The sequence below is a fragment of the Ceratosolen solmsi genome, unplaced genomic scaffold (genome assembly GCF_000503995.2).
Source record: "Ceratosolen solmsi marchali unplaced genomic scaffold, CerSol_1.0 scaffold2, whole genome shotgun sequence".
Taxonomy (NCBI): domain Eukaryota; kingdom Metazoa; phylum Arthropoda; class Insecta; order Hymenoptera; family Agaonidae; genus Ceratosolen; species Ceratosolen solmsi.
Window position 1 is genome coordinate 5,159,476 of NW_011948422.1, and position 23,799 is coordinate 5,183,274.

Here is a 23,799-nt window from a genome sequence, read left to right on the forward strand (position 1 = left end):
ACGATTGTTTTTAAAGGATATAAATAAGTTATTTCGTTGTTATTAAATTGGGAGTTCGTTTATTTGACAAATCGAATCATCGAATTTTAACTATCATATATGATTTTATTACTAAAAATACTTACAAAAGATATTTTCAAAGTGAAATATTGTGTACATAAACATAACTGTCTTTATAATTATTAGAGTAACGATAATTAATTAATAACGAATTAAAAGATTTTAGATTTCTATGTTAGCGACAATTCTATCATATAATTTACCAACAAATTTATGATGTTTCAGAAATTGTGTAAAACCACTTGTATTAATTTACTATTTACAGGCAACTGATCAAGAAGGAATTATAATAAATTTATATTGCATTAAACAGTCTTTTTGAAATATTCATAATTCCCTGCCATCATCCAGTATCATATAAGTAAACATATTTTCGTTAAAATGAAAATTTTTATAACATTATAGCAATCAAAATTACATATATAAATTAGTAAAATATATTCTATCAATATATTTATTTCGTTTAATAAATGTTTCCCTTTACATAAGGATTTATTTCGTGACGTTATAATTATGATTTTAATTTCGTCATTGCGCTAGAGATAATAAGCTACATTTAACGTAAATTTATGAACTATAACTTTTATATGTACATAATCGTGAAATATACGTTTTGTAAATAAACAAAGTTAGGCTATATAGTATTTAACGAATTTTTTAAAGCATTTTGATAATTATTCTTTTTACTCAAAATTTTTTTGCTTTTTACGGACGTACCACGGAGGCAAATTATACGAAGCACTTAATTTTAAACGAAAGCAGTTCACTTTAGAGGATAACGTTTTGATCGCATAATTAGCGGTCAGATGTGATTAAGCATATTATCCCGTTCACAAGCAGGCGGCGGCGAGTCACTTGTGCTGCGAGTGTCGGAATGGGAAAGCGACGCCTGAATATAGGCAACCTTAACGCCATAACGCAACGTCTTGCGGTGGCTTTCTCAGGGGATCGGACGCCATACACTTTGTGTGGGGAGTTTCTACGATGACCACGTAATCGATTTCGGAGAATTCGAGGACATCCATATTAATAATTAAATTTCTTTTACGAAACTTTAACTGTAGAAAGTTGCTGTCATTATTTTATCTGCTTTTGTATTATCATCGTCGTGCTTCACAAGATGAGACACTCTGAATGATACATAGGTGTACCGAATTTCGAATTGAATCGCCAAACTTAAAATACGAAGTCTTTAATACGCCTATTGTCCTTCGAAGGACAATTGTTAAAATTTAAGAGGAGAAATGGGATTCGCGATACCATTCGTTGTGAGATTTCCCAATGTATAAACTAATATTGACTTATACCCACTTGAATGATGTTTTGAATTTATTTCTTCTATTCGATTCATTCTAAATGCGAATGTGGCTTAAAGTAGTTTTCAAGTGAACTTCAAACTCAATTGTTGAATGTATAATGATATTTTCCGGTATTTTTTTTTTCTTTTTTCTTCCAAGATTTATAATGTTTCATATAATTGGTATTACATCTATTTACACTATAATTAAATTGTTTTTAGATAATTAACTTTATTCACTCAATGTACAAGAAATTTTATCTAATTATAAAATTGACATAACAATGTAATCAAAATTTCATAAATCATAGAATATTCATACGAATATTTTTATTCCATACTTTTATAAATTAATAACGAGAGACTTACACATGAAAAAGTGTATTAGGAAAGAATTTTTACGCGTATTATTTGAAACGGTATTGAACATTATAATGAGTGTTCATCTCGTACTCTAAATCAAATAAACTCGTACGTTAAATACTTACGTACAGCATTATATAATGACTTATTTTTCAAACATAATTTTTACTTGTTTCTATGTGCTGTATTAAAATCGGTCCATGATATCCTTATATCCAATACATTGAATATGTTTCATTATTATTTTTGATCAATAAAATTCTTGAGTCCCGTAGTTTTTTGAATATCGATATACAATCACTTTATATTCATGCGCATATAAATGTACAAGACTGCGCACTCAAACGCTGTAGTATACACATTTAAATGGAATTGATACGCACAATTATGTAACATTAAATTGATCGAAACTTGGGTTATTTACTTCTCATTAGTCCCTGTATAATAAAGTGTACAGACACACGGTCACATGTATTTAGTGGAAAAAGCTTGTCACTCGAAAATGCCCCATGGCGTTCCACTTTCTGCGAAGATTTGTGATCTCTTCCGTGAGTTGCCGCTGCCACAGTTGTACTGGGAAACAAATTGATGCCGGAGGACTTGAAAGTACTAATGCGATATATTTTGATAAGCCTTGGTGATTTCATGAGGAAAAAATGATATTTTGACATGGAGTTGTTGATTTTTCACTCTTCACGTATTTGATTACATGTTACGTTATTTCGTGCTTTCATTAGCTTGGAACATAATAGGGTCAATTTTCTTCCTATTTTCACACGCCTTGTCATTCGTATTTAATGGAAAATGAATATAATCTAATGGTCTGCTTACGGAAATTGAGATATCAAAATTAACAATGCATCGGTGGCGTAGTAATAACCATTATTATTATCATTATATCTTATAGTTACAATCGATATTTGACAATATAATAAGCCTTTAAAGAAAATTGTACATTTTTATAAAAATTATTCAATTTGTAACAGTTTCGTTGTAAATGATATATGACGGATAAATTAAAAATAAATAATTAATTTAACTTATAATAGTTGCAATGTTATTATTTTAAAATCTATTATAATACGTCAATGTAAAGAAATTTTGAATTTTATATTTATAATTTCAAATTACTGAATATACATATATTCATATAATATACATATATAATATACATATAATACATTGATACTTAATACAAAATTTGTACTCACGAAAATAGCTAAAAGAACTAATATTTTATAGGTTTATTTAAATAAACTCTTTTCATCCATTATAAAGTGTTTGTTATAAATATAAAATAAACATAATTCAAAGAAAACATTTTAATATACAATAATTTATTAAAAATAAATTCAAATAAGTAAAGATTTAAATTCATTAAATTTTCAAAGTTCATATTGTTATATATATATATATATATATATATATATATATATATATATATGTGAAAAAAAATATTTTTATATATATATATATACAAAATGGGTAAGAATAAATTTATTAATATATCAATATACACAAATACAACAACTTTATTTCTACATACAATTTTCATGAACTAAGGGAATTAATATTAACTTCATTAAAAACATTATACGTTAAAAGTAATTTCAAATATGAAAATTAAGGTTTAATTAATTAAGGTTTAATTATCTATTTAAATATGGATGTTATAAATTAGTTCTAACTATCAACATTATTATATTATATGAAAATTGTAATACAAATTAATCTTAATATTAATAAAGTCAATTAACAGTTTCATTTTCATTCGATCCATAAAGCATTATAGATAATAAGCATAAAATAGATAATATTTATTCCTGATATATATTGGATAAATTAAGTTTATCATTCATTTACAAACACACTTTATCGTCTCATTTATAATTTTATCTTCATTATGTCACAATATATATGAAGCTCCATCTGAAATTTCTCTAATACCTAATTATTTTTGTATGAAAATTTATATCAACTTGACATTTTTAAAATTTTTCCCTTAATTTTAGCCTTTAATTTTTTAAAATTATTGATTAATTTTATAATAATTATTATTGACATGATTCATTTTCCTGTAAGTATTGTACGTCGTAATTTTCTTATAATGCCTTTACAAGTAAAAATACTCTTATATATTTAATAATCATATTAATTATTTGTATATAAAATTATACGTATATTTTTAACAGCGGAAAAAGATTTCATTTAAAATCTTTTATAACGCCTAAAAATATTTTTGTTATTTTAATTTTATCGATATATTTAATAAAATAATTAAGTTATTTATAATGTTATATTTATTATTAATATTTAGTATTATATTAAAAGTTCTATTTAGTTGGTCTATGATATATAATTATGTGGTAAATACTTTTGAAAGGAATAGCTATCAAAGTAATATTAACTTGCATGATTTTCTAGATTATTAAATGAAAAATGAAATTATAAGTTTATTAACATTTTTCAATTTCTAAATATTAAGACTTTTATATTATGCATAGGAAATAAAAGATTTTGAAATTATTACGATGTAACGAGTTTAAAAAGAATATCTTTCAACCAATAATATTAAGGCTAGTAAATTATTACGATACAATTTTCATAAATTATCTTACCCTAAAATTGATATATAGTTGTATATAATTTATGTGAAACATACAAATAACACGTTTGGAAAAAAGAAATTTAAAGAATTCGAAAGAGTTAACAAATATTTTAATTCTTTTGAAAATAGAAGGGCATAATGTAATTAAAACGTTATTAGTTGATTATTTTTTCAAATTTACATTTCAATACATCTAATAATGAATATAAAATGATCAATTTAAAGAAATAAGGAAATAATAAAGCAGATATATATATATATATATATATATATACGTATAATAATATTAAAACTATTTTTAATAAATAATTAGTTTCTCATATATATATATATATATATATATATACTTTTTAATTAAGGAATTAGTAAAATTACAGGAAGCGTAACAACAGAGTTTGAAAATCAGTGAATAATAATGGTTCAGGCAATACAAGAGAAATGTTCCTCAACTGTATTTCGATATATGTCGATTAGTCATATAATATATAATGTTCTGAATATAAAATCAGCTATAATACAAAATAATGGCATAAAATATTTATAAGCAAATTTAATATTAAATAGATACTTTAATAAAAATATTTGATAAGAGTATTCTTAGTAAATTATTTGATTGAAAGAAAAATAATTGATTAATATAATTGTAGTACTTAATTCACACATTGGAGGCATAAGTCCGCTTTTCTTTTTCATATTTCTCTTTTCAAGCACACACGTATGTCTTAGCCATTGGTAACAATTTTGCTTGTGTCGTTTGTTAATAACGACCGCATACTCAGGTAGTCTTCTCGCACGCTTCCGCATTTGCAGTACAAATTAATTTATGTCTTCTATAGTAGTGTGGGTATAAGTACATAAGGACATCAAGATAGCGTTGTGTCCGAAACGGTAGCACGGCAAAATTAATGCATTGGTATGATAGAGATCATGTTACCTACGGTTATATTTCTACCTGTCTAGCGACCATTTTCGAGAAGTTGCGTGCGTCCCTTGCCTGAAGTATGACCAAAATGATGCGGAAATGATGCACAATAACGTTAACCCTGTTGCAATTTTTATTTTATTTTCCACGAGATTTAAGTAGTTAGCGTTACAGTGTGATAAACGGGAAATACATGACTCACAAGACGTTTTCGAATAATGCTATTAGCGCGGTATGTTTTGGTCGATTCGATTAAAAAATGTTCTTATTTAAATAATAAGAACAAAAAATAATATTTTCAAAGTAATATATATGTAATACCGTGCGATAGGGTTAATAATAATATATTGATATTTCAAATCCAATTTTCTAATTAGGAAACGATGATAAATATGTGATAACGGCACGATGATAATAAAAATAATTACACTAATTGTAAAAATAAATGTCTTTATTGTAAATATTTCACTGATTGCAAAATATTGTTTGTAACAAAACAAAAAGATTAATTAAACGTGGAACACAGAAGATTAATTACATTTGCACAAGCAAAGTAAAACTATTTCCACCTTTGTAATACCTATAATCCAAATTTTCTAATGTATTGTTATATAAATTAGACACTATATATGTTTATGACAAAAAAAAATATGTAAAAAGAATATTATAATCAATACGAGCATATGTGTTGCATTAAGAATAATAAAATAATGAAATAAATATACATTTATTTTATTTTAATTTAATCACAATAGATTAAATCACCTCTCCTATTTCTATAACTTCCGTCACGTATTTTTTAATCAACCGAGTGCGGTAAAGATAACTTTTAGGAACTTAGAGTATAGCATACCGGTTACTTGTCGTTTACTATCTGGTCATTTCTCGTGTAATCTGATCCAATTTAACCTTATTTTACTCTATTATTTTTTTTTCATAGATTTTTTAATGCGACAGTTCATAACGACTCGATATATGCGAATGAAAAATTGTTAAATTTACAGAAATCGAATCTTGTGATTCAAAAATATTTAAAAATTATTAATAAATATCATCCTAATTATCCTGACAAACTGACAAAAATTAATCATTAAAAATAAAGTGCAAACACAAAAAACCAAGTATCCATTTAAATTATAGAGATTTTAAATATATACACAAAATGGAAATTCTGCCTAAATTATTCATTCTAGCGATGCATTGTCTAGTGATATGAGTTACCATTAAGAGAATTAATTATTACAAAAACCAAAATATGTAATATTTCGAAATGAAAAGTTAGATTTAACAAGATAAAATTACAATATTATTGAAATAAAATGTCCGTAATCAGAATTGAATTTCATTCGCACTACTCTCTTTATTTAATATTTATACTTACGAATTCAAAATGGATTTCTGTATACCATAGTAGAGCTTCTGTTGGAGAAAAATTTTTTTAATCACTATAATAAACCTTAATATAAAACGTATTCTTAAATAATAATCAAATCAATAAAACTTTTTATTTATTTATTATAAACTGTATATTTGGAATATCAAGTACTATTAAACAACTTATTCTTGAAACAGATACAATAAAATGAAAAATAACGAAATGTTTACGATATAATACTTAATAATATTATCGGTGCTAATTGAAATGGCTACTTTTTCTGTATTATATCAATTAATGAAAAATGTCCTCACTACAACATTTATAAACTGCTTTTAATATAATCATCACCGACAAAATGAACTATAAACAGAGAACAGTTTTTTCTTATAATAATTTTCTGCTCAAACGTTTCCTTTGATTATAGGATTATATTTTATTTTGTACACATTTCATCAAATTCGATGTTACGAACGTAAATTGTATAATAATTTTAATCTCTTTTTTCTTGTTCCATTTAAATCGTATACTGATTTTTTTTACCATTAAAATTAATTTTCATTATAATTATTATTAGCCGATGAATATGTAAAGTGGATACAAAATTCCAAAATAAATAATTATATAAGTTGAATTTTTAATAGTCTGTAATTTTTTTTTTTTAACTACTTCCAATTTTATACACATTTTGTAAAGTTTTTAGATATGTATACATATATAGATATAAAATAATCTAAAATAAATATTTAATATTGGAAGTCAAAGTTTTAGAGTCTTCTGAATGTGTATTATTATGAAATATATTCAAATCCATATATCGTAAAGAATTAAAGAAAACTCGAAAATTTGACATCCAGTATTAAACATTTATTTGGAATTACTTTTTTTCTTCTTATGAATATTGAAAAATTGATATTTATGAATATGCAGTTCCTATTGTAACGAGTGCGACAGTTGCAATTAAGATATTATTTAATAATAAAATATGATATAAATTAATTATATTTGATCAAATACTCGATTGTTCAACAGACCCAAATTTTTTTTTTTTTTTTTTTTTTTTGTAATTTAAATTTTACAATGGTTTCGTGTTATCGAATTGACAATTAACGAAAGAGGTGACTATAAGTGGAGGAAGTGTCAAAAATCGAGTTGTACAAAAGTTTATTATCCAAGTGAAAATAGAATGAGATAGCGAGGCATATCAAAACTTGCCTTACTTTCTGTTTTTAGTTGCTTTCACGAGAAGCAAAAGAGCCAAGTGAAAAAGAAAAACGAGATATAACTTCCGTTAGTTGTCGGGAGCAGCGTGAGTATTCAAGCAGTAGTCAGCATACACCTACACAAAGTAGCTTTCGGAGTGCGACAAATGCCTTCCTCCTAAGAAGTTACAAGTTTTGCATGGTCCGCTGCATCAGAGATTGAGGAAAAGGAGAACGAAGGATACCAGAGAAAACTCTCGCGCTGGCTCACTCGAAGAAATTGATGGAAATATGTTCCGAGTTTACTTTTGCTCGTTGGCCGCTGCGCCCGGCGAACGCGAAATTATGAGAGACAGTCCCGGCAAACGAATCCGCAGCTGTTACCCAACTTCGTAGCCCTCTCAGCGACAACTTATGAGTAGGCAAGTGATGAATGGAAATCTGCTACTACTCATACTGAGCTGCTCTAAAGTTGTGTCTGTAAGTGTTCTTTAAGTGGAGGAAAACAGGATATCTCATCCATGGAATTCAATGGAATTCAAACGCAGATATCTGCAATTTGATTTTTTTTTTTTTTTTTTTTTTATTTTTTTTTTATTTTTATATATTTTAGGCAGTGTTATTATGTTTTCTATATTTTCTGTGCATCAAATTTCTTCGATAATTTACAGATTCATACAGATTCTTGTATTTACAACAAACGATCGCAGAACATCTTTGCACTATTGATATATGTTTGATATAGTATTTCAAATGTTTAATTGAAAATTTATTCGATAACTAATATAGCTAAAAAATTTCTATATTATACAGATCAATTGTTATTATAGTAAAAGTAATTTTCAAATATTGAAAACTGAATAAACATGAAAACATTTACATAAATGAATATTTCGCAATTTTAATAGAAATTTTTATTCTAAGCCATGGATGCCAAAAGATAGAAATTCTTTTCAATTGAATGGGAATAGGATTTTCATAGGATTTTCAAATTTCTGGAGATTAAATTCATACATTTCCTTAATCAAACCAACTTTACATAACAAACTTTTTCATATTTACTTATTTCGATGAAATATTATCTATAATTGTTTAACGATGCTATAGTTAATAGTTGCAACATATATTGTAAATAGTTTTGCCAGCCGTTACATAACAAAGAAGAAAGTCTGCTAATGTGTATTAAAATATCGTCATTGGTGTTTACGATTTCTTTTCTGTTTTTATAAAGTTTTTTTTATCTTTCTTAAATAAATAAATCACAATAATATTATGCATTATATTTAAGCAGCTTTTACTTTATTATAATCAAATATATATTCAATTGGCTAGTTTCCAAATTAATATTAAAAAAAATTAAATTATAGTATATATTTATGAAATAATTTATATTTTTGCTATTTCAACTGTTTTAAATGCAATTCAAATTTATTTATTAATGATATTTAAATATAAATAAAGCGATTGAATTTAAAGACGTGTTTTGCTATCGTTATATTAATTATCCACGTTCTCTCGTATAATTAATCATTAATTGCATTAATGCATATACAAATGATGCTTTAAATTTTAAGAAATACTAATACATTGTCTTTTTAGTCTAAATTTAATAATTAGATCGACAATGAATTGAATGTAAAGGTGTGTGTTTTTACAAGTTTTAGTTTGTATTATTTGTTAAAAAAATATAAAAGAAGTGCTGCATAAAAATTGAATATTGTTTAGAAAAATATATGTTTACAGTATATATTGTGGCATAAAATAAAAAACAAAGAAACAAACTGAATTTAAAGTTATAATAAAGTTTTTAAAAATGCAAAAAAAAAAAAACAACAAAATCTTATTAATTCAATATTCATTTTATTAAAATATTAAAATTTCTTTTCAATTTGTATATTATGAAAAATAAAATTTCAACGTTTCTACAAGTATCATTCTTGCATTGGCAATATAAATATTATAAGTCTAAAAGAGAATCAACAACAAGTGATCAAACAACTCTCTTAAAAGAAAAAACAATGAAAGCGTTACTGAAAAAAGAAAAGCATCTTGTGGCGAAAGATAAGAAAGTGCCGGTCAATCGGAAAGTTTCAATTCAACTTTCTCAGCTGTTTTTGATAATTTTCTGTTAAATTTTTCATCCTTAAAATAGTCGAAAATATAAATAGAGAGCGAGTATAAATCAGATAAAGAAGAACTAGGGATGTTAACGCGTGGTTGTGGAAGTTAAAGCAAGTTAACATACAAAGAATTCTATTTACCAGATAGAGTAGAACAATGAGAAGGTGGAAATAAAAGTAATTTTAGGAGTTTTTCAATTTCCTCTTTTAGATTAAATATATTTACATTAAAACATATACGAGACCAAACAAGCAAAAAAGGAGATAAAAGTGGACCTTGATTTAACTTTGCCAAACTTACTTTAATCATACAGTTTACACACAGTCGCAAATGCACACACAAGCACGCACGCACGCACGCACACATACACACGCATTCTCATTCGCACCCGAGCGAACATATATACGCGCGCGCGCGCACACCCACACAGATTGTAATTAAATGAGATAATATTACTAGCAAATAGGATCGTTAAAAAATTTACACAAATTTTACAATCTGTAAAGAAGTTGCAATTATATTTATAAATTGTCATATACTATTCAAAATTTGAAAATTCAAGTTAATGTGAATTTCCTTTATTACATTAATTTTTTTTTTTCACGGACAAGTGGATATGAGACGACATATTATGAGATATAATTATAAAGAAAATTGCATGTTTGCATGATATATGATATTGAATTTAAAGTGTATGCAGATTTTTTAAGAGAGAAAAATATTTAATTATAAATTAAAATTACGGTGACTATTAGAATTTATAAAATGTTTAAAAAGCTGTGTGAATGCGTACGAAGCTCAGATTTAAACTTTATACTTGTGCCATTACAGTACTTAATAATGTCTATTTTCGATTGTAATCACTATCTAACGATTCACATGTATGAATAAGTACAAACTTTTGTAAATACTAGTTGCAACGTCTGAATGACAATCCGAGATCTTTCGCATAGTTTCTAAAAAACGACGGAATTTATCTTTTCACCGTTCCATTTACGTTCTCGCTACTTAGTAACGAAGATAAAACTAAGCGTCCAAAAGATACAGCAATACCTGCAGAGGACAACTCAATCTCACAATAAGTACTTGACGTCCTCCCCTTTTACTCTCTTTATTCCACTATATATCTTATTCTCTCTTCGTCTCACCCGCTCTCATTTCTCCTACGTGCGGATGTGCGTTAATATCCATCAGATTAAAAACATTAAAGAAAATTGCGGTGTAACAATTTAGTCATGGGTTTCAATATATCACGAATACAATAAACTTTTATATAATAAAACAAGACATAATAATTATATAAATTTTTATAGGTAATTATAAATCTTATTAGAATTGTGGTGTGTGGAAATGTGGGGAAATTGTGGAATAAGTGCTCTTAAAAAATATATATTTATATACGGCATGTATAATACGTATATAGTATCAATAAATTATTAAATTTATTTTGTATTTCTAGGCTGTTTTTACATAAATAATAAGATAAATATTAATCGCAAACTATAGCAAATATCTTGAATTTTTTATGATACGAAATTTTAATAATAAGACGTATGAAAATAATCGGCACATAAGTTTAATAATCTAGTTATGAAATATTTATTTGATATAAAGTGAAGTCTAAAATTTGATAAATCTATTTAACAAAATATTTATACATCTTGCTATCATTCTATAAAATTCAACCGGACATCAAAATTTTTTTTCTACAAAACTTTTATATAAAAGATTTTTATTTTCAAAAAAAGATTTCGTTAATTAAAAAAATATTACTTAAATTGTAACTAATAAAAAAAAAAAATCTCTTTATACATAAATTTTTAAAGAAATTTATGATTATTAATATTAGGAATTTATTGTCAAACCATGATGATGATATGATATTTTGGATTATTATTAAAATATATAAATGTATTAGAAGAATTATTGACAATTATTAGACATTAGCTGTAATAAATAACGTTCCCTTTAACTTCATATTGTTAAAAGTTAATTTGTAATAATAATAATATGAGACGTATGTTTTGTTATTTGCATATTTACTAGATCGATAGAGACGGAATATATGCTCGGACAAAATGAGGTTTACTGATTTTAGTATTCTGTAACTTGTAGGAAAGTGGTTATTGTATTCCGCTATCATTAGGATCATTTAGGTTCGAGCCAAGTTAGCGAGCGTATAAAATACGCTCTCCTTTGTTAGTCACATGCAAGTTGCCTTGTAGAATTATCCAAGTTTAGGTTCGAGCTTCTCTGAGTTTGGATATTGTTATGTAATCAAAGCAAATATATATATATATATATGTATAAAGTAAGAGGATACGAATATTTCTTGGATTATCATCAAATTTTTATTTAGATATTTCAAGCACTATATATTGTTTTCCGCTGTATCAAATGCATTTTCCTTTAATTAACAACTTCGATTGTATTTTGAGAAATTTTTACATTTTATATGTGATATGTTAATATCGGATTGAAAAAATCGCGAAAAATTGAATTCATAATAATTAAAAGATATTCGGGTCAATATGATATTATAAATTTTTTTTTTTTTTACAATAATTAATAATTAATATCATCGAGATCTTCAATATGATTGGATAATCAAAAATCTATGTTTTAATCGACGACTAGATAATTTCTCAATAATATTTCTTTTCTTTTTAAAATAATATCGTAAATAAAATGTCGTATTGTTAGGCTTAAATACTGAAACGCCCAAGAAGTACATAAATTTTAATAACTGTAATTTCTGGATCCATTTACAAACGCGTGTTTATATGGACAATCTCGCAAACATTAAAAGAAATTGCCTATAATACGAACATGATATTAGTTTTAATTTAAGCAAATTTTTTACTAAAACTAATGCTACATGATAGGTCTCTACTTATAGATAAAAATGCGATAATAATTACTATTGGCCCAGATTATAATCTGATGGAGTATCTCATTAAATATTTGCCTTGCATTATCGAGTAGAAAAAAAAATTATTAAATATTAAATCACTCTCTATTACACTGTTCTGAATCTTAAAACTTAGGAGAAAAATCAAAGGATTATCAATTTTGTTGTTTCTTACCGCTCTAAGCGAGCTTCTCCGATTACGTAATTTCTAATCAAATACTCAGAACACGGACGAACTTACCAAGCATTCAACTTAAATCATCGCTCGCTATTTAATTTTACAGCCCATTGGAAAAAAATGCCGTTTCATTTAATTAGGACAGCCATAGCGATAATTTACAACATTCCACGACAAAATCTTTATCGCCTCCCTTTGTTCCGACAGTCGACGTAAAAGCCTTTTTCTACACACGACATAATAAATACGGCAAAAGCCAATGAGAACGGACAATGACAGAAGGACTTTCGATTTTATCCGCGCGCGCGCGCGCCATCCTCTCATATGACCTAAAATACGTATCCTCTTGTATATAGGCGAGCGTCCAGTACAAGATACTTTTGGCGAGGGAAACGGGGCCTCGGGGCATCGACAAAGAACCTGCTTCCGACGCTACACTTTCACCTGCACAAGTAGATCCCAATCGCGAACACGCGCTGGTGTCGTACACGCGGCGGCATTCGACTCGCCGGCGGGTGTACAATCGTTTTAACGGGAGCTTGTCTCGCTGGCGATTCTCCAGGCAATGACTCGTGGAGTCGATTGTTATAGCCAGCGGACCGCTCCCCCGTCGCCGGCCGCTTCGACGTTGCGCTTTAATTGAGATGAAATTCGAGCGCATTGCAAGAATGCTGATGACGGCACTTTACTCGCCGCCTCCAATGGCTGCCCATCAATTATGGTGTATTATTGGCGCGATTTCGGTACAAAGGAGTTTCGAGTCAATGGCGCACGATCGTTCGAGCTTCCACCAAACTTTTGACCACCCATTTCGATCCTCGCATAATAATAATCAATTTGGTCGCCAATATATTGATGCTACGATCCGATGCCGCGATGTTGAGATGAAAGAGGGGTGGGGGGGGGGGGGGGGGAAAGGATTATGTTTTCACTGCCTTCGTCGTCCATTCATGTCGACTAAAATGATATTACATTTGTTTCAAGTTCTTTAATACTTCAATTATTCCTCGTTCCCGCGATTTTTTTTTTTTTTTTTTTTTTTTTTTTTTTTTTTCACGGCCTCATAATTGACAAAACGATGTCAGTAATTGCGATGCGGATGATTTATTTCTCGTTTCAAGGCTCATTGTTTTTTGTTTTTCCTCGTATGGTTTAGCGCTATAAAATCAATGATTTCACAAAGTACGACGAGCAATTGCAGACTTGCTTCTTTTATTAAAGAACTAATTGTATTTAATGGTCAATTGGCGATTATTATATATTAGCATGCCTGATATTTCGGATAATTCCCTTTGTTTAGTGCTCTGTCGCAATATGATTCTGCAAGATTTTTGTGGATCGTTCGCAAATTCCTTAACGCAAAATTTGTCCTTTTTGCAATTTGAAATTCAATTATATCAGACACTAATTCTAAGCAACGAAAAGAATATTGACGAATTAATTTCGATATTTCATGATTGTTATGACTTGATATTACGGTTTACTTGAAGCAGAGTTATTATATTTTTAAACAAATATCTGACGCTACTTATATTGTAGGAAGTATCGAATCAATTTATATTTAATATCGTAAATCATATGATAAATTATTAGTAAGGTAGAATAAGGACAAAAAAATAATAAAGGTAAAGTTATGCTTTTTTTTTTTTTATGAAATCAACTTTTTACGAGAGCCTTAACAAAGGCCATTAAGTCACTAAATAAACTAAGTAAAACTTTCAAGTGACTCCATAAGACTCCATATTTTCTATACAGAATAAATCAAATATAAAAAATAATGATGTGCAAAAAATTAAGTTCATAATGTTCCGAAAGGTTGATCAGACGTTCCAGCACTAATGTCGAAACTATTGTGAGATATTTGCAAAAATGCCGTCTCAAGGTCAGCAGTCTGACACAGCTTATTATGATATTAAAACGTATTAATATTGACGTGCATAATTTCAAAACGTATGTATGAGTTTATGCAAATATTACCCGCCATGCTCTAAATCAGTTTGACTACACATATGCATGAGAACTATTCACACACATACGTATGAAAAATACGAAATGTAAAATGTAAAATCATTTATATTAGATAAATAATTTCATATATTGTATCGCATAATTCATATAATATTCCAAAATATTTTCTTCCGCTCATTATCGCGGCATACAAAAACTCTTTTAATTTTAATTGTATTTTAGTTTTGCCGATGATTATTTTCTATATAGCAGTCAAGACTGATCAGTACGAGTGCGCAATAACATATGGGATATTACAAAAAATAAACTAATTTTTTCATATATAATGCACAGACATAATACAGGAAATCATTTAATTTTGTAAATAATATCCAATACATTTATTCATCCGAATTTACATTGATATCTGAATCGATAATATTTTTTAGAAATAATTTAGTATAAGCCTTTCAACGCGTATTAAATAACAATAATAATAATAATAACAATAACAATAACAATAACAATAACAATAACAATAACAATAACAATAACATTAATAATAATAATAATAATAACAATAATAACAATAATAACAATGACAATAAAAATAATAATAATAATAAGAATAATAATAACAACGGGATTTATTATTGCAGAAATCTTTTCGTTTTCTTCATTATAGACGTGTAACAAAATTCAGTTTGAATACATTTTCTGGAACTTTTGAGTTTATAGTTTTATAGGTTAAATTCATCGATGCACTACCCCAGTTGGTAATGAAAGTTGATAATTAAATCACAATATTTTGTTTAATTAGACAATTAAATATATATCTATATATATATGAACCTTATTATACTTTTACATTATTCAAATAGTTTTTTTAAATAAACTTAATTTTTTCAACCCTCCATAATATTTATTTATATGTATACATATAAATGAAGATATATATTCAATAGTTTATTATCTAATTTTTGTTGAATTGCAAGAAAGTTGTAATTTTATACTGAACTTTCTTTTAACTTCTCCATCTACATCTATTCCAAAGGAACTGCAAATTTAATTTGTTATTTTATTTTTATTATCAACGAATCTTACCATATTATATATAAAATATTAAAAGAAAATTAAACGTAAAAAATAGAATACATTAAAATATAATACATTTTAATCCATATTCATTTTACTATTTCCATAGTCTAATAATTAGATATTATTTTATATAAACCAAATCGAAAATAAGCAAATCAATTATAAAATACAAATTTAATTAAAAATTTAATGAAGAAAGCAAATGTAATACTTTTCTGTTCTAATTTTCTAATAAAATATTAAAATTTAAATGATTAATTACATTTAATCGAAGAAAGTGGCAACTATCTACATTTGTTTTACAGTTAATTCTTACGATCTATCGAGTATCTTCTATGCCTTACTATTACAACGTATGTGAACCATTCATTGAGTAATTGATAAATAAAAACCGATTTGTTGGTAATTTAATTTTTACTCAATTAACAGTGAAATCAATTGTAATTTCATAAGAGCCATAATTATGCGGATGTATTAATTGTACATAAGCATATAAATGAGACAAGGGAACCGCCCACTAACTAAACATAGACATTAAAATGGCAAATAATCTATATTTATCCTATGAGCTATATTACTGTACATAATTTTCCGGATAAGCGTAAATCAAAACCAATGAATCTTTGCATATAATTAAGTACAGATGAAGCGCAATTGATATTGTGGAGGTAAAGCATTCTTCTTCTTGTAAGAGAAATTACAATTTTACTGGCAAATCGATGTTTAACCCTAAAAACAATGTAAAAAAAGAAGAAGATTGTTTTTAATAATTTTGTATAGATAACGTTATGTCAATAATATCATTTTTTAAATGTTTTTAATATTTCAGAATGTACTCATGATAATACAAAATATATAAGAATTAATAAATTAATAATAGTGTTAATACATTATGGAATTAATATCAAGTAAATAAATAATTAAATGTATACTATGAAGCTTATTTACCATTTTAAACAAACGATGATATAACAATACTAATTTCATTATTTCATTATATTTTATTGAATAAATAATTGATTTATACAGAAATTTATAATTATGTATTTATACATTTTATTCACTCTTGCAAGTATTAAAAGTGAATAAAAATATAATCATATAAAAATATTTTATAATATACATATCAATACTTTCATAAATGATATTAATAAAGCAATGAATAAATATTAATATATAAAGGCTGCTTAATTACATTATTTTCATGTATTTTGTGTGAAAATAGTATTATCCCTGAAAATTATTCAAAACTATTAATCTCTGTTCACATTAAAATGACAAATATAATTTTCAGATTGTATTTAGTTAAATTTTAACGAAGAAGCTATATTGATCTATAAGAAAAATTTGTAATATGGTATAATCTGAAACTTTATAATTATATTATTCAACATAGAAAGAAAAGTATCAGTATATGTATATACATATATACATATTTGAATATTTGAACATATTTGAACATATTTGAACATATTTGAACATAATACTGCTACACATGAAAACTTTGAAATGAGAGAATGAACCAGTTTCGATTAATTAATTCATTAAAAATTTACTTTCATATGATATCATCATTTAAAATGAAGTTTATTGATTACTTGCAAATGACTAATGATTAAATAATAAGAATCATTGAAAAATAATTGAAAAATAACACGATCAATTTTAATATACAAATGGATGTATATATGTAGATAAATTTAAAATTAAAAGTTTACTTCATTTAGAAATTTACTTGGTTTTGCCATTACATTTAATAATTACAATTTTTTTTTCATTCGAAAGCTATTATGAAATCTGAATTAATATTAATATTATAAAAAAGGTTCTTTACTTAAATATCTATACTTACTAAATCTTCGATCCTTTTACCGGCGAATACTGAATAGCAATTTTCAAGACATTTTATATTATGTGGTTTCTTGAATTCTAAAATTCAATTATTTATATAATAAAATTATAATTATAATTATAAATTATTAATAAATTTACTATTTACGTTTCCTAATGTATGATCAATACTTGAATTGACCAACAAAGGATATATAAATGATGCATTTTTAAATAAAAATAAAAAGAAATTTTAAATACATTATACTATAACATATAATGTTTATTTTCCTTTTTCAATGAGCGATTTCTTACGATAAAATAACAATGTTAATATTTCAAATATTTTTACTTTGATAATCGACAACTATTTTAATAATAAAGCCAACTTACTTTCTACTAAAATCTTTAAAATACTTTCAAACTTAATATAAATTAAACACATTTATGAAGCACGAAATAATCATTATATTCTGGTATTTTAATGTTATATATGTATATATAATTCATATATATATATATATATATATATGCTCATACATCGTACGGAAGAGAATGGAACAAATAACTTAAATAAATAAAATAAAAAGTATATAAAAGTCTTTTTCGCAATGATGTAAATTAATTGTTAAACGTAAAAGTGTTTTTGAACTTACTATGGCAGAAGCTTAAACATTGCTCTAATTCTGTCATTTTTTTAACTCCTATGACAATACATCCATTTATTATCAACATTTTTCTATATATATTCACAAATTTAATTTAAACATACCTTCAACTGCTAATTCCAAGTATAAAATGAATGAAAAATATAATAAGAATTTCATCTTATATTATTTAAGAATTTTAAATAATGAATTTTCATAAAAAATTGATTCTTCTTTTATAATAAAAAAACAAAAGTAACTTATAAAATTATAGATTTATTTTCACGAAATAGTCTTTAAATTTATCATTAATTAGTTTTTAATATTTTTGTTATTTCTTGGAAAAAAAAAAAAAAAAAAATTCTATATAAAAGTACATTTATACGTTATTATGAATATTTTATACATTTTCACTCATATTTATGGAATTTTAAATACTGAGAAACTCTATAAAGTTTATTTGATTAATGATGAATTTAATAGATATTGTACAAATTATATATTATGAAATAAAATTGTTTTTTATGTAGTCGTTATTTTACACATACATTTAATGATTCTTTTATGTTATTTCGTTCAATAATACATATTTTTGTTAGCCAATTAATATTCATTATATCTGAAATTCCTGCAACTAACTCTTTTTTAAATTGAAGTAAATTCATTGTTATATTATAGAATAATAGAGAAGGCAGCCAATTATACATTTAAAAATAAAAAAGTAGATTTAAGTTGAAAAAAAAGTATATAAATTTGTTTAATGAAACATCAAACATGTCTAAAGATTTGAAAGTTATTGAGACAAAAAAAAAAAAAAAAAAAAAAATTAAACTAAAACACAAGTATTTGTATATCTCCAATAAAACATTTTAATAGATATTGCAAATTTCAGAGTCAATAAAAGAAGTTAATAGCTGGTTTAAAATATTGTCAAATCTTATTCTTATTTAAGGTTATTAACAGTTAATATTTATAAAACGATCAGTAGCTGTCAAACAAATATTTTCATTTTAAAAAATTGCATAAAACAAATTATCGAGCACTTTCATGGAATGTAATAAATTGATACATTTACCTATTTATTGTAACAATTAATATAAATATTGCGATCTTTTAAAACATTATTGAAATACAATTTTAAATAATATAAAAAGTTGATTATCACCCATGGATACATAAAATGAAAAATTAATATATTCTAATTGTATAGAAGAACATATTCTATATTTCCAACGGAATTTTGTAACAGCATGCTTATTATTATTTCACATAAACATATGCAATAAAGTAGTTAAATCAATGTAAGTAAATATAAATTTTATTATCACTACAATTAAAAAGATAACATATATTATGAATATATATCCAATAAGTTAATGAACTTCTACTTTGCAGCAATTATTTTGATGAAAGAATCCATTATGGACTCGAATGTTTGCTGAATAACACAAATTACCTACGGCAATAGCTTTCTTTTAATGGAGATTTACAAAGTGACAAAGACATGTTTTCCATGTCAGTAGATGTCCAGTAAGATTTTTGGTACGAATGAAATTAATGAATGGTTAATCACGAATTCCACTAAACACAGATTCGACTATGCACAATGCTGCTAAGGACATTTGTTCGTGCAAAAGAGGGACTGTTATTTATTAATGTTTATATATGTGATCCTTCTTATTTACTCTCACTACTTGAAAATTAAATATTTAATAATTTGCAAGTAATCAAATTAAAAGTATCAGGCATAGTTAATGGATAATTATTTGATAAATTATATAATCTACGAAATAGTTATTAATGATGTTAAAACAATATATGATTCTCAGTTCTTTCTCTAAAATATCAAATAGTTAACAAATCTCATATTAATACTATAGGTTATTTAATATAATATATTATAAATAATAAATTTGATTGGAAACTGATTACAAACGTGTAAAATAAAACATTAATGTTTATATATATATATATATATATATATATATATTGGTAAAACAAATTAAACTTTAATGTATGTATCTGGCGCACTAAACATGGATAATAAAATTATTTAACTACAAAATTTATAATTTATTATTGTATTTGTATTTCAAATCAAAAATATATTTAAAACGAAGCATCTTTCATGTGTATATATTATAAATTAATAAACCTTTATGATGAGAAAATTTATAATAAAAACAAGACGAAAGTTTCACAAAATTCATATAAGTATTGATTTTTTTAGAGTTTATAATACTTGTTCCGGTTTCGTAACGGTCAATGTATCTTTAAGTGGAAATGAAATGGTTTATATGGGATAGTCAAGAGAATAATTACTCCTTACGGTATCATAAATCCTTCTACTCTTAAATATGACAATTCTACATATCAATGTAATACAGAATAACACTTTATTTGATGGGGATTCCTTCACGTTCACTTTTTATTTCGCTGACACGTGACGTAGATTTATGGATAAAAATATGATGTATAAATATCTTGATAGATATTGTAACATTATAAACTCAAATATCACTGTTATGTAAAAATGGTTTACAAGTATAGTGTAAAATTTTAATAACAAACAATTAAATAAAATTTTCGTACAAAATTTGATAGACAAACTCTCTTCAAACCGGACTAACATTATACTTTATTGAGTTACAGTAATAAATAAAAATGTAATAATAAATAAAAAAACAGTAAAAATTAAATTATTATGTGTAATTTATATGTGATTTAATGTTATTAATACAATATAAACAAGATCTTGTTTTAAATATTTAGTTGAAATTTATAAATAAATAAGATGAAAAGAAGAATGAAATATTATTGTGACAAATTTTCTGCTAAAAGTAATTGATAGACTACTTTTCTATATAAAATAGATAAAAAATTATTCTTTTTATACTGTTATTTTAGTTGTCCTGAATAAAAAGTAAATAAAATATTTATTTGACAAGATAATGTATCGATAAAAAATATATATACCTTAAGTTTGAGAAAATTTCTTAATTCGAAAATATGAGCCTTAACACTCTTTAATCATATTAATTTATTATATAATTTACACAAAATTCTTTTATCCCATACGCATTTATTATTTGAAACTAATCTCACATGCTCTCAACACAAAGACAATGAAATAGAATTAGAAATTAAAAAGACTGATAATAAATCCATTGTAACTGTCTTCTTTAATTTTTATGTTTGCAAGAAATTCCATTAATATTAGACAATGATCGAGTATTTATTTCTTTTGCTTTTGCACATCCAAGTTCTTCAGTTATATGCATCTAAAAGAAGTCATTCATGCTTCGCTACCTACATATAATAAAATGTATGAATGTCTTGTAACAAGCTGTTTCACTTGTAGAACAGATCTCTTGTATATATCATCTTCGGCCATCTTTCATTCTATTGTTATTCTGGCTCTCCGATCCATTGCCGCATTACGCATTTATCACTTTCCCATTGTCACTTTCAATTGCACATTTTTCTTATTTTCTCAATATAATAATGATCTTTCAAACTCTGATTTGAATTAATATTGCCAATAGTTTCATACCTTTAATTAAGCGTACATTAAGGTATATTGCGTAGAATTTGCTCTGTTGAATGTACATTATCTAACATTAACATTAATTAAAGTTAAAAAAAATTTATAATAATAATTCAAAGAACGATACGGCGATTCTATCTTAAATTTGATAAAATTATGTGGAAATTTCATGCATATAATATAATACGATAATACTTTATCTTATATATTACTTTAGTTAGTCGAATAATAGAGTACAAGAAAATTCTGTTGATTAAATTTAAATAATTTATTGTGCCAATATATTAATTTATGCGTATGAGTAAAGCTTATGAGTTTCTTGATATGTTCAAAACTATTGTTAATTTATTTGAAAATTATTGAAAAAGAAGCCCTGGACTATCGTCTAATTGCATAAATATGTATCACAATACTGTATAACATTATTTCTCTTGTAGTATTTTGTCTTATTTAAAAGTGACAATGTATTCACTAGAGGACAAGCAGATTATGATGTTAAAATATCTTAAGCGATTTATTGAAATTGACCGAAGAAATCTATTATTCAGCAAATTCATAATTATTTTCATAATCTGAATGAATAATATAATTTTTATTTTAAGGAGTGATATTAAAAAATTGACGATTCACTCATTTTTAAATTAATGTACATTAAATATAGGTTCCTTCTTTTTTTTTTTTTTTTTTTTTTTAGTGAAAGTATATATACGTATTTTAATACATAATAACATAAACAAGATTGATTTCATTTCATTTGAGAAAAATGCGCAGTGCTCCTTCCGTCCACTATCATAAATTTGTAATTCCGATAAATTTCCACTTAAACTCCAACTAATTAACACATGGAGCTTAACATTTCATTTTTATTATTTAACTTCACGATATAACTGTAAGTTAAAATTTTGTAGTACCTTCAACATTTCATATTTAATTGGAGAAAAAAATGATTAGCGTTAGATTTAATGGCAAAACAAATGGTAAAAGTTTATCGCGTGGAAATTTTTACAATAATATCGCGCTAAACTTTTCATTAACTCGTTCTCAAATGGGTAATCTCATCTAACCGATATTACTCTTAAATTCACGTCCTATCACGCACATCAATATTTCATGTGAATATCAAAAGCTTATGTTCGTTACTAAATGAAAACCACCTTGTCATTCATAAATTATACGGATTTTGTATTCGCAACATGTTAATTAATCCGAGATCCCAATAGCAGCAATTCTATATGTACTTCCTCCGCGAATTATACACCAATTTGCATATCACAATACCACTCCCTATTAATCGAGAATTTCTCCATACGGATGATAAAGTATTCTGGCGCCAAGCTCCCTGTCACTTTTCGTTCGTCCTTTTTCGTTTGACTCTTCTTGGGACAATGCTCTTGTTCTCCTTCTACTTAATTGGCATTCTCTCTTTCTCCGTATGTCTCTGTCTTTCTGTCACTCTGTCTCTTTGTCTCGTCTCTCTATGTCTCTCTTTGTCTCTCTCTCTCTCTCTCTCTCTCATTCTCTCACACTCTCTGGTGACTTAAGGCGTAACGCCCCTTACGCTCGCAGATTAGAGAACAGCATAAACGACGACCAAAGCTCGGTTGACGAACGAGAGAAAGTCGATTGGCAGCTCGCTACACGCGGATTATTCGGAGCATTCGCGGCACTCCGGGGCCACGGAGTACTAAATGTG